The sequence below is a fragment of the Narcine bancroftii genome, chromosome 9 (genome assembly GCF_036971445.1).
Source record: "Narcine bancroftii isolate sNarBan1 chromosome 9, sNarBan1.hap1, whole genome shotgun sequence".
Lineage (NCBI taxonomy): Eukaryota > Metazoa > Chordata > Chondrichthyes > Torpediniformes > Narcinidae > Narcine > Narcine bancroftii.
In genome coordinates, this window is record NC_091477.1 from 91969018 (window position 1) to 91982349 (window position 13332).

Below are 13332 nucleotides of genomic sequence, written 5' to 3' on the forward strand. Positions count from 1 at the left end.
TCCTCAGTTTTTTAGTCTTGCTCATCCACAAAGCTCTTTCTATCATGGGAACTATGGGTAATGCAACAAAACATTTGAAGTTAGAAAATCTTTCTCTTGCTAACAAGCTCAACAAATTAAAGTGAGTCTTCTGAAAAGCTGGATGGTACATGAAGGCAGATGCCTTCATAGGAAATGACTAGAAGATTTCAGATAAGAGTTTCCAATGCCTAGTGTGGTGCAAGAGCAAAGTAATGCTGTGAACCAAGATGATAACTCAGACACAATGGCTGTCAAAGATGGTGAATGAGAAAAAAAACTGATCATGAAGTTGCTTTGCATGACACATTTAACTAGAGACAAATTAATGAAGGCATAACAATATAAAATGGCAGAAATGGTGAAAGAAATTTCAAAGGATCCATCAGCTTTCCTGCTTTTTTTTAAAAAGACTTTCTTTTTTTCTCATTTGTGCCTTCTGTCACACTCCCATGTCTCTTCATCCTTATATATCTACACTGAGGTTCCATGAATCCTTTGAAATTTCCTTTGTGCTAAGTCACCTCAGAGTAAGAGTAGCTTTTGGCTCTTCATGCTGTCTCAGGTTATTTGAAACTATATAGTTCTGAGATACCGATGATTTCATCCATTCTGTCTTCTCTCAGGTTTCTCATTACAATTTCATAACTATGATAGATAACAGGACCCAACCATCTTTGCCAGATATCCAGCATTCTGTCTCACCCACGAGGTGTCCTCTGAACAGGAGCAGAAAACCATCTTAGGTGGCCTCAATGGAAAGTAATGAGATATTTCAAATTTTACACCTTGTTCCAACAGAATATTTGGCAGTATTTATGAGCATATTTTGAGTCACTTCTTCAAATTACATTTGTTATTAGTCTTTATATTCAGATGTGCAATACAAATCATTGGTTTTAACCTCTGTACTGATATAGTAACCCACTGGGTCTATTTGAAAGACTCCTTATTTTTCCATTAGCCACTATGTTTTTCAAACACTTGAATGGATCTTTTGAGAATAGACACTCCTTTGGAATGAATGACGCCTTCTCTTGATATTCCCTTGAGGAATATCTCAGGGGGAGTGCAAAGGAATGTAGGGATACATTTAATAAGGAAGGCAAATAGGAAACAAGAAATATCCTTGGTAGATAGGTAAACAAGAATCCCAATAGCTTTTATAAATATATTAAGACCAAAAGCATAAGTAGGACCCCTTAATGGTTCTGTGGTCATCTGTGTGCGGAGGCATGGGAGAAGGACAAGATCTTAAATGCATGCTTCTCATCTGTTTGCCTTGGAAAAAGTAATTGAAGGCAGGGACTTCTGCATAGAGAAACATGATGCGCAGAAACATATAGCATTTCGAAGGAGGGGGTGTTGGTGGTCTTGAGATGAATAAAGGTGATAAATCCCTGGATCATGACATCAAAAATTGTAGTGAGCAAAGGAAAATAAATTGTAGGAACCCTGGCAGAAAGATTTGTATCTTTATTAGCCACAAGTGGGGTACTAGGGCACTAGAGTGAGGGTCACATTAAGACTGGAGGATGCCTTGTCCTTGTAGTCCTTTTTTATTAAGAAGGGCTACAAGGACAAGTCAGGAAACTACAGTAAAACACACACAATGCTGGAAAAACTCAGCAGGTCAAGCAGTATTCTTTATATAGCAAAGGTAAAAGTACATAACCAATGTTTTGGGTTTGATCCCCATCAAGGGATGACAGACTGGTGAGAAAGTTAAATTTGCTAGAGTAGATTCTGAGAGACAAGACTGATCTGCATTTGGAAAGAAAATGACCTATTAGGCATAGTCAATGTGGCTTGATGTCTGGAAAATAAAGCATCCCATATTTAAGTGAGTTCTTTGAAGAGATGACCAAGATAATTGATGAGGGCACAATAGCAAATGGTTATCTTTATGGACTTCAGCAAGGCCATTAACAAGGTCCACATGATAGGCTGGCCCAGGTTAGTTGACATAGGATTCAGAGCCAGCAAATTGGATACAGTAATGCCAAATATTCTGTTGGAACAAGGTGTAAAATTTGAAATATCTCATTACTTTCCATTGAGGCCACCTAAGATGGTTTTCTGCTCCTGTTCAGAGGACACCTCGTGGGTGAGACAGAATGCTGGATATCTGGCAAAGATGGTTGGGTCCTGTTATCTATCATAGTTATGAAATTGTAATGAGAAACCTGAGAGAAGACAGAATGGAAGTAGTCAGGTGTTAGACAACAATTTTACAGATTGAAGTTCTGTGATCAGTGGTATATCAGGAATCAGCATTGGATTCCCTGTTCCTTTTCATATATTAATGATTTGGATGAGAATATAGACCGCACTTTTAGTAAGTTTACAGATGACACAAATTTGATGGTGTGGTGGATAATGAAGAAAGTTTACAAAAAGTGCTAAATCAACTAGGAAAAAGGGCAAAGGAATGATAGATAGAATTTAACTCAGACAAGAACACATTTATACATTTGGGAAATTAAAACAGGGTAATATTTACATAGCGAAAGGCAGGGTCCTAGAAAGTATTGTAGTAAAGAGAGCCTGAGGGATACAAGTGCATAGTTCCTTGAAAGTGGTGACACAGGTGGACAGTATGGTGAAGAAGGCATATATATGGCTTTGATTGGTCAGGGAAATGAGTACAAGAGTGTGGATATCGTGCTACAGCTGTACAAGACACTGATAAAAATGATGGTATCTTTGTCATCGTTAAGGCCACACAAAGAATATTATGGGAAATTCTGGTCAGAATTTGATTAAGCTGGAGGTGGTGCAGAAGAGATTCACATGGATGTTACTAGAAATGGGGTACTTGAGTTATAAGGAAAGATTAGATAGGCTGAGACTTTCTTGGAGTGTAAGAAGCTGAAGAGTGACCTTATTGAGGTTTATAAAATCATGAGGGGTATGTGTAAAGTGGATGATCATAGTCTTTTCCTCAGGCTTGGGGGTTGTAAAATGAGAGGCATTGCCATAAGGTCACAGTGTCTTGCAATCCTTGGCTTGGTTTAAACTGCGCAATTCACAGACAACATAGATTCTCACATAATTGGAATATTCTATTGTTACAGTGAGGATGTCTCTTTGTTTTTAACAAATTGAGTTCTTTCAGACAAATTTTATGAACCTTTCTTCCAAACAAAGCTCACAATTAAAAATTTTCTTTGAATCAAAATATAGACGACATTTTCCAGGTTCTAATATACCCTAAATACATCTTCAAGGAAATGCGGACTTTGATATTCTGAACTATCTTTTTAATCCAATAAACCAAACTTTGTAGATGCAGCTTTATGTAGTTTTATTTCATTGATAGAATGGATAAACATTTTGCATAACTTCTCAATAAGAATTTCATAATGATGAGTAAACAAAGCATGTACTGTATTTAAAAAATTAAAAATATTTAACTTCAAGAGATATAGAAGAAGAAAAAATATGAATTCAAAGAAAATGATCTCGTGCTCACGTCCTCTTCATAGTTTGTCAAAAAATAAGATGCAAGCTCTTAGTCTGCGCGGAGATTATGACACATTACGTTATAGTCACTATGGTAACACTACAAACAATAGTCTTTCTTAAAGAGAGAAGCACAAAATTAACTAAGAATCAAAAACACAAGGTCTTAACCTTTACATTAAATAATAGTCTGCCCATCTATTTCTTGTTCCAAAGTGTATGATTATACACTTCCCAACATTGTATTTCTTTGAACCAGAATTTCTTTGTCTTAACCTGCTTTTCTTAAATTATTTCAAACAACTTCATAGAGCATTGAATTAAAAATCTCTCCAAGGGTTCTATTCTGGTTTTTGTCAAATACATTTTATAGGTAGTTCATTGTGCCAGGGCACTTTCCAGCCCCTTGTTTTCAGCAACCAAGTTGACCTCCTCTCCTCATGTATTGTCATGCACGTTCTATGCTCTTTCTTAGGACCTCAAAAATCATAATCACCTTACAAACCTTTTCTACACCGAGAAAATGACCAGTCTGCTTGAAATTTTCAAGCTTCCTGAAACTTCTGCCAATTTCATTACACAGGTTGATTCTTGCTCAAAGAAAGTGGTTCTCAAGTTACATTACATTGGAACATGATCTTCTTTCATTCTCACAAGCAGTAAATCATATTATTGTGATCAATGTAGTGGCTACAGCTTTCACTGATGTTGCTACAAGTACTATCATCAGGACTAGATATAGCCATCAGCAGAACACCATCAAACTAACTCAGCAGTTTTTGATGCAACAATGCATCGACAGCAAAACTGGCTCACTCAATTCCAAAGCTAGCCTCATTGATACTACATTTATCACCATCCTCTCAAGGGAAAATGGGATGTGCAGCAAATTTTAGCTTTTTCAACAATGCCCATGAGAAGATTAAAAGCAAAAGTATGCCAATCAAAGCAAAAAAAAAAATACTCAAACTTGACATGATGCCTGTTTCTGTTTCTGGTTTCAAAGCAAAGCAAACATCTTTTCATTAGTTCGTAATATTATTCACACCATGATAGTAATAATTAGGGCAGCACGGTTGGCCTTTACAGAGCCAGCTACTGGGATCAGAGTTTGAATCCCATGCTGTCTGTAAAGATTTTTGTACGTTATCCCAGTGTCTGCATGGGTTTTCCCCGAGGGCTCTGGTTTCCTCCCACTGTTCGAAATGTACCGGGGGTTGTAGGTTAATTGGGTGTAAATTGAGCGGCATGGACTCCTGGACCAAAATAGGCTGTTACCCTGCTGTAAATCTAAATTCAAAATTTAAGTAGTTTGAATAATATAGTTCTCACTGGCTTTGAAAAATATCTCAATAATGATGAATTGAATATTTTGAAATGGTAATGTTCTGAAACAACCATATAAAATAATGGTTTTGTGGAATGACAAATAGAAAATGTGACTGATAATGGAGTCAAATGAAAACAGCTAATGGAGGGAAAGGGAAGTAATTGCATTAAAATTTTTAGAGCTCTAAAATTTATGGAATTCAGGAATGGAACAACGGGGCTGTGCTGGTGACTGAGGCATCCAGGTGATGTGCTTTTAGAGGCAATATCCAGGTGGAGAAAAACAGTCTGATCTGCAACTATCTATGGTCATCTTGTATCACTGGAATATATTTTGAACAAAACAATCCTTTCCCTTGTAGATTCTCAACTGACATTCTTTTTCCATTCTTGTTAGCATATGCTGCACTTCTGCAATGAAAATGTAATGATTTGAGCACTGAAATACCACTTCATACTGAAGGTATGTAATGTCATTCAATAACTCATTACTTTCTTATCAAAAACTGGGCAGGTGCTGTGTTATTATGCATGTAAAAGAACTACATTTCCCACCATGCAATGGGTATGGTTGAGTGGTGTATATGAGGGGAGTTGTGAGCATTGTCAGTTTTTGTCAGAGGAAGACAGTTGGAAGTTGTTGGTGGTGGTGGAAGCAACACAAGGAAACAATGTGGTTCTTGAAAGAACAAGCATAACATGGTATCAAAAATGTCTGAGTGAGTAAGAGAAGGCAATAGCTCATAAGCATAGATAAATTGTCCTCCCACACCAAAGCAGTTTACCAGCAATCTAGCCAATAATTGGAAACAGTGATTCAACATTTATTTAGAAATTTGTGAAATGGAAGACACTGATGGAAAATGGAAAGCATCTATTTCCTGCATGTAATGGGCGAAGATGCCTTGGACATCTATAACTGTTTTCAAATTGGTGAGGCAGCTTACACATTGGATATACCGATGACAAGATTTGAGGAGTATTTTGTCCCTTGTAAAAACATCACACATGAGAGATTCAAGTTTTTCTCATTTGACCAGAAACAAGGTATGAACTTTGACAAATGCTGAGCCAAATTTCACACACTGAGTATATTCTGTAAATATGGATATTTGAAAAATTCACTCATTAAAGACAGAATAGTTTGTGGAATCCCAAATCATTGATTTAGAGAAAGTCTGATGCGTGAAAAAGATTTGACACTGGGAAAGGCTGTGAATATGTGTAGGGCAGCAGAGACTACAAGACCACAAGCTAAGAAGATGCACAGGATAGACTCAGCAGTGTATGCAATGAAGACAGATAGGAAGGGTGCCAGGAGTTTCCAAGAGCAACAATGAAGCAAAGTGGTAAGCTCAAACAGCAAATTCAAAGGTGCAAGGGTAGACATTTTCCAAAGATGTGTCCTGCCTAATGGAAAGTCCTGCTACAAATGTGGGAAGAAGAATCACTTTGCAAGGTGCTGCAAGGCAGGATATACCAAGAGAAGAGTATACACAATAGTCAAAGAAATGGAGGAATTCCTGAATTCACCACAGACTGCTACAGGCCAGAAGACTGAGATGGACTCAAGCTTCTTCAAAATAATCACTTTCCTTGTCACCATCAAAGAAGTCACGTATGAACTTCTTCAAGAAAGTAATTTAACTGAATTAACACAGATGTTCAAACTTCTGGCTCCATCTTTGATCCATAAGGTATAGATAGTGAGACCGAAGATTCTGCAGGAAGTGTTGAGAGCCTTAGTCATGACCCAGCTTCCCACCAGTTTTGTAGGATTGGAGAATTATGTGAGGAGCTGGCCAATATAACTGATATTGCTTTTTGCAACAATTATGCCTTTTGTTTGGCGAAACAAGAAAATAATGAGTACTACAGCCAAGTCCAGACACTGACCAGTGAAATTGATGCACTGAAGGGAACAAATGAATCTCTTAAGTGCCAGATGCAAATTATGGAAGACTGATATAATATGGAGGCCACTAATGCCCAGGATCCCATTTCCCAGCTTGGGATGTGATCAGTCATTTGAGGGATGAAATAGCTCAACATTTGCAAGAACATCAGGAGAAGGCCCTGGAAATGCTGGAGCAGGTGAAAATATACAAAGAAATGGGTAGAGAGACTCTTATCTATATAACTATATGACATCATTATGCACAAAAGTCCACTACAAATTGGCAGCTCTCTTGGCAGAGGCTGTGGTTGATGTGTTCTGACAGTGAAGAAACCAATCGACTCAATGGATCTCTTGTTACAAGCCCAAAGGATCCCAAAACCTAGCAGCAATAGACATTCACCACGACGAATAATTACTTAAACAAAAGTTGTTTTTAATTATCTTTAAACATGAAAAGAGAATCAAACTTTAACTTATCTCTATTAACTATCCTAAATTAACCCCCTTCTAATTCTAAGCACACGTGTATTGTAATGCATGTGTAAATTTAAGAAAATGTTCTTTGGTTCACAGTTCAATCTCACTTCTCATTTTTCCAAGTTCTCTGGCTGCTGGGAATTTTTATACTGTGCACAGAATTTAACATGTATAAAGTTCACTAGGCCTTGATGCTAGAAAGGTAAATGTTTACCGCTCAACAAGGTTCTTTGACGGTTTGCAGAGAGAGTTGTGTTTTTCCAGGATTTCTACAAACTGTGGTACCACCATTAGTTGCCTCAATGTCTTGCTGATGAAACTTTCCCCATCATGGTTCTCCAGTTGATAACCTCTTTCTTTCAGTCTATCACAGAGTTCCTTTCTGTCCACTTGTTCCAAGAAAAACATCAGACAGATAGTACTTCCAGCCATCCGCCACTCTGGAGCTTCTGTTTCAGTTCCAACAAGCTTCTCCTGGCTGACACTGTTCAGTCTCTCTCTCCATCTGAGATTCCAACTGCTAGCCACATGTTCTTCTCTCTCTCACTTGCAAAACACTCTCCTTCTCCAACAAACAATAGGAGTTAGTCTTCTTGGTCAATCTGTTGTTTTTAAGTAAACAAGAACCTAGGAGTGACCTTTCTGTACAATCCATCAAAATCCTTGCAAAGAGCTATCAACAGCCAGAGTGCCTCCTGCTTGTTGCTTTAAAAACAACACTCCTTTCATTCATGATGTCATTTCAATTAGCACCTACTTGTGAAATTTGCAGTGTTTCAAATAAGATCTGTTTTAAAGTGTGTGTATGTATGTAATCTACTCTAATTTTACCAATTTTTCTCACAAAAACATTCCCAAATATTACATAACATGGTTGAAATTATGGAGATGAAATACAAAATTTAAAAGAAAGAGTGATCACATCAATAGGGATATGGAGACTCCGATGATCCTCCCTCCACATTCTTATGGCCCTGTGAATTGACTTCTGATCCATTTCTCTACAGCAACCATGCCACACTGGGATGCAGCCAGCCAGGACGCTCCTGTAGAAGGTTGACATAATGGAGCCCAGTAGCGTTGCTCGCTTCAGTCTTCTCAGGAAGTAGAGTTGCTGTTGCGCCTTCCTGACAAGTGAGGAGATTTTGTGTGTTATCAATCGGTCACTAGTTAAGTGAACTCCAAAGAAATTGGTGCTTTCCACTCTCTCCACTACAAAGTTGTTGATGAATAGTGGTGGGTGGTCATTCCTGAATCTCCTGAAGTCCACATTCAATTCATTTTCTTGCCCATGTTGAGACTCCTGTTGTTACTCTCGCACCATATCATGAGATTTTCCACTTCTCTGTAGGGTGACTTATCATTGTTGCTGATGAGACCAAATATTGTTGTGTCATCTGTAACCTTGATGACCCTGTTGGAGCTATATGAGGTGCTGCTTCTCTGGTTTACATTGGACCTTAGTCTGGCAATGAAGAAGCCCAGGGCAGGTGTGGAAATGGAAGAGAGAGTTGAAATGATGTGTATCTAGGAGCTCAGGATAACGAATGAAGATGTGATTTATTATCCATCCATTAAAAAGGTGACAGGAAGCTGCCTTCTTAGAGAACTGCAGTCCTTCTGGTAAAGATACTCCTCCAAAGTTTTTAGGTGGGAAATTGCAAAATTTAGATGTAACACAATCTAAGCCACTTTGAGGGTACACGTGATCTCACTTTGGATCTCCAGAAATGGAGGTGTACTCTTCAGTTCAAAAACAAAGATAAAATTAAATGCCAGTGAAGCACAGAAATAGCCTCCAGTGTAACTGAACCCAACCTCCTTACCTCAATAAAGAGCTACCTTGAAATATACATCAGGCATGTGATCGTGATGCTTTCTACATGTATCTTTTATTAAATGGCAAAATACTGTATTTAAATAAATGGATAAAGAGTACATGTTTAACAAATTTAACTGGCTTCCTATTATGATGCATTTCATTTTAGTGTGACTATCACTTTAAGTGTAAATAAATTGTGGGCTAGTATAAGCTGTGACTATTCACAACTGTGGAGCAAACTGAGTTGGCAACATCTCGTATAGTAGGTACCAACTTCGCTACTTTTGAAGAGAAGGGAGGAAATGTATTGCTTTTATCCAGGTGTGTCATGTGAGTGAAATATTAAAAGGACAGCACACTTTGTGATCAGCAGCCATATTAAAGGAACAGCACTTGACGAGCAGCAGCCATCTGAAGCAGCACTGTGCAGGAGTGGCTCTGTATCCTCTTGTCAAGGGAATTATTGAACCACACCGTGACAAAAGAAAGGGTCACTTTGATTAACCCTTGACTGAGTTTTTGGAATCTTTGTTCCCCTACGAAAGGAAGAGGAGCTGTGAGCCCCCCACTCGCCTAAAAGGACATTCACTCTGGAAGTAAGTTGACAAGGATTTGTGAGTGTTCAGCAGTCTCTCCCATCTCATTCGTAATTACTTCTTTGCATTAATTTAAGAGTCTTCATGTCAATCCTGGATGTCGAAGAACAAATCGTGCCAAAGCTGTAATGGTTTTGGGTATCACACACATACATACATAAATCTATTCCTGTATAGTTGGGGTTAAGTTTAGATAAGTTAGATAAGGTGTTATATTATTAGTAATTAATAATAAAATATTATTTTAAATAATAACAGTCTTGGAGAATTTCTATTGCTGCAACACTTCCACAAAATATTGGATAGAGTTTTCATGTTTCTATATGGTAACATAACATTTATTTAGCTGAACCACAGTAAAATCATTCTTCTAATACTACCCCTACGTGATAACAATATCAGTTGTTTGAAAAGTACATAATCTTCTAAGGAGCAGCAAAGAGATGGTCTTTTGATGTTACAGGCAAAATAAGCAACTAATGTGGCAAAGTTGAAATTCAGAATAAAAGGGATATTATTGAATTATAATTGAAATAAATATGTAAAACTCAATCCAAATTTATTCATGAATTTGCACTTGATCAACGGAAGTGTGAGGGACATGTGAGGGACAGGAAAACTTGAAAATAAATGGTGGCGCTGCTGGAACTGGAGCAACGGCAGCGCTGCCACTGGTGCGGACCCAGGAAGAGCAAGGAGCAGAGACACACAGCCTCTCAGCAGGATTTTAACACCCAGTCCAACTGCCAATGGATCCATATAGGCTTTAAACAGCCTGTTAATGGAGCCAACAGTGTTTTATTTTAAAATCCTGTGACTGCAGGGTCTGGGCCCAAGATGGCAGGACTTGTGTTGGCAGCAGCCTTAAGGGGTCACAGACTATGTCACTGGCACCAGAAAATGGGGAGCACATCCCATTTCAGGAGGAGAGGTGGAGGAGACGACCATGCAGGCCAGTGACCCTGGTGGCATACCAGTGAGGGGCTCTGCAGGCCGTTGGCAATTCGAGGTGAGGAACTCGTGCAGGCTGCGGGTTACTGGCAATTTGCAGCTAAAGGTCTCACACTAGGCTGCCGACTGCTGGAGAATGGCTCAGAATGGCTAAAAGTGAAACAGATATCGGAACTGAGATGTGACAGGGTGGCGAGGGCAGGAGGGGGTCCCAAGGGGCCTCAGGTGTTGAAGGATTCTTGATTGTTTCAGAGGTTTGGATTTGCAGCTCTGGTTGCCGAAGGTTTGGACTGGTCTGTGTGGCTGCAGAGGCTAAGGGAGAGCTGGAAGCAAATCCACGGACACTCAGTATCTCTGAATCAAAGAACCAAAATTTATTGTCATGATCATGTCGTGAAATTTATTGTTTTGTGGCAGCATCACATGTGCAAATATTCATTACAGGTGCAAATATTAAAGTATAAATTACATTAAAAAATAAATAAATTAGTGCAAAAAGAAGAGAAAGTGAGTTACTGTCTATGGTTCATTGTCCATTCTGACATCTGATGCAGAGGGGAAGAAGCTGTTTGCACCATTGGGTGTTCATCCACAGGTTCGGTCTATCTTCTTCCTGATGGTAACAGTATGAAGAGGGCATGGCCTGGGTGATGAGGGTCCTTGAATATAGAGACTGCTTTCTTAAGACACTGCCTCATGTAGATGTTTTTGATGGGATGAAGACCTCATCTGTAGTCTTTTTCTGTCCTATGCATTGGCACTTCCATTCCAGACAGTGATGTAACCAGTCAGAATGCTCACCACAGTACACCTATCAAAATTTTTGAGAGTCTTTAGTGACATGCTAAATCTCCTCAAACTCTTCGTGAAGTATAGGCACTGCCAAGCTTTCTTCATGATTGCATTGACATGGATGCCCCAGGTCAGATCTTCAGAGACAGTGACACCTAGGAATTTGAAGTCCTTTCCTCTGCTGACCCATCGATGAGGGACTCTTTTTAGCTTCTCTTTCTCTGACTGTCAGGGGCGCCAAGCAATTTCTCCCGATGGCACATCTTCGTCTGCCTTACTGCAGACTAAATGCAATTTCATGTCACATTACATCTGTTTTATTACATGACAATAAAAGAATCTTGAATTGCAAATCTTGAATCTATCTGATCCTTCTTTTTAAAACCGTTCCTCCTCCAAAGACTTAGTGCAACATATCACCCAATTCCCTAACTGGTAGAGACTCTTCAGAAAAGGATTAATGTTATGGCTTCATTGAGTGCAGCTTCTGTTTAAACAATGAAACCAACAGTCCACTTGAAACAGATGCACAAAGGCATTTCATTGAGGCTGGATGTAATCATGCAATTAACCCCAATTAATCTATTTTTTCATTTTCATGTCTTCTCCTGTAATGTTACCCGGGGAATAAGAGTATAAAGAATATTTGCATAATACATACCTCAATGTGAGAAAATAACTGGATTTTGATCCATTTTAAATTAATTTATTTATATATTGTCCTACATAGTGAAAACAGTTTGCTTGTGCTAAGTTGTGCAATTGTAGAAATTAGAAATACTTCATTTACCTTGTTACCATGCTGTAACTCTAAATTTAAAAAATGAAATACACAATTAATCTACCTGAGTAACTTTTAGCAGTTTTCAATTTGTTTTTCTTCAGGTTTTTTTTTTGCCTTCTTCTTTGTTTCTCTAATATTAGCTAGAAAATAACACAATTTTGAGCAAAAGAGATTGGTTTAATTTCTGTTTATGCTTGAAGTTGTCACAGAAATATCTGAGTTCAGTGATATTCAGTGATACAAACCAGAGTGCATGGGTTGAGGATGAAAAGGGGAGAAATTTAGAGGGAACATTAGGGAGAAATGCTTCATGCAGAGTGATGGAAGTGTGGAATGAGGTGCCAGCAAAATTGGTAAATGCTGGCTCAATTTTGACATGTAAGAAAAAATTAAACAGATACCTGGATGGGAGGGATTTGGAAGGATGCAGGTCAGGGGAACGAGGCAAAATAATAGTTCAGCATCGACAAAAAGGGATGAAGGGCCTGTTTCTGTGCTGCAATGCTCTATGGTTCTAATTCCAGAGTCCAGTTGAAGTGTGGGGTTTTAAGTTCCAGTCTTTGAGGTATGATCCTGTTGAACGTCAAGCTGAAGTCAATGAACAACATCATGGCAAATAAGGCATCATTCTATCGGTGGGTTAGGGCCGAGTCCAGTGACCACAGCAGTGCACCAGTGAGGGGGCTCTGTGGCCAAAAGACCCACATATGCGATGGATTGCTGGCGATATGAAGTGAGGAATCCATGGAGGCTGTGGGCTGCTGGAAACTGCTGTTGGGAGACTCGCGCCAGGCTGCGGACTGCTGGAGACTGGCTCGGAACTGGCTGAAGGGGTACCAGGTTTCGGAACCGGGAGGTGAGGTGGTGCCGAAAGCGTTGAAGGGTTCCTGACGGTGTCAGAGCTTCGGATCTGGAGCTCGGGTTGCCAATGGTTTAGGCTGGACTCTGTGTGACAATGGAAGGTACAGAAGTGCTGGAGGTGAATCTACGGACACTCAGGACTATGGGCAGACTCCCGTTTGGTTCTCTTTCTCTGACTGTAAGAGGCGCTACAGGCACTGTCTGCCAATGGCAAAAACAATTCCATGTAACATGACACTGTTTTATTACAGACAATAAATTGAATCTTGAATCTTGCATTATTAGTCATGTAAATAGTGAATAGTTAAAATTTTGAATGTAGATGTATTTTATACAA

The 13332-nt window shown here is 39.0% G+C and overlaps 1 protein-coding gene across 37 annotated transcripts in view; it reads right to left on the reverse strand.

Annotated features, from left to right (window-relative positions):
• LOC138742441 (uncharacterized) overlaps positions 1-13332 on the reverse strand; it is a 98921-nt gene that overhangs the window by 63851 nt on the left and 21738 nt on the right. For 2 of the 37 annotated variants that reach the window (XR_011344169.1, XR_011344170.1), the window contains one exon: positions 12196-12274. The exons of the other annotated variants lie outside the window; for them this stretch is intronic. The gene's annotated coding sequence lies outside the window, so the exon portion shown is untranslated. The remainder of the gene's footprint in view (positions 1-12195; positions 12275-13332) is intronic. 37 annotated transcript variants of the gene reach the window in all.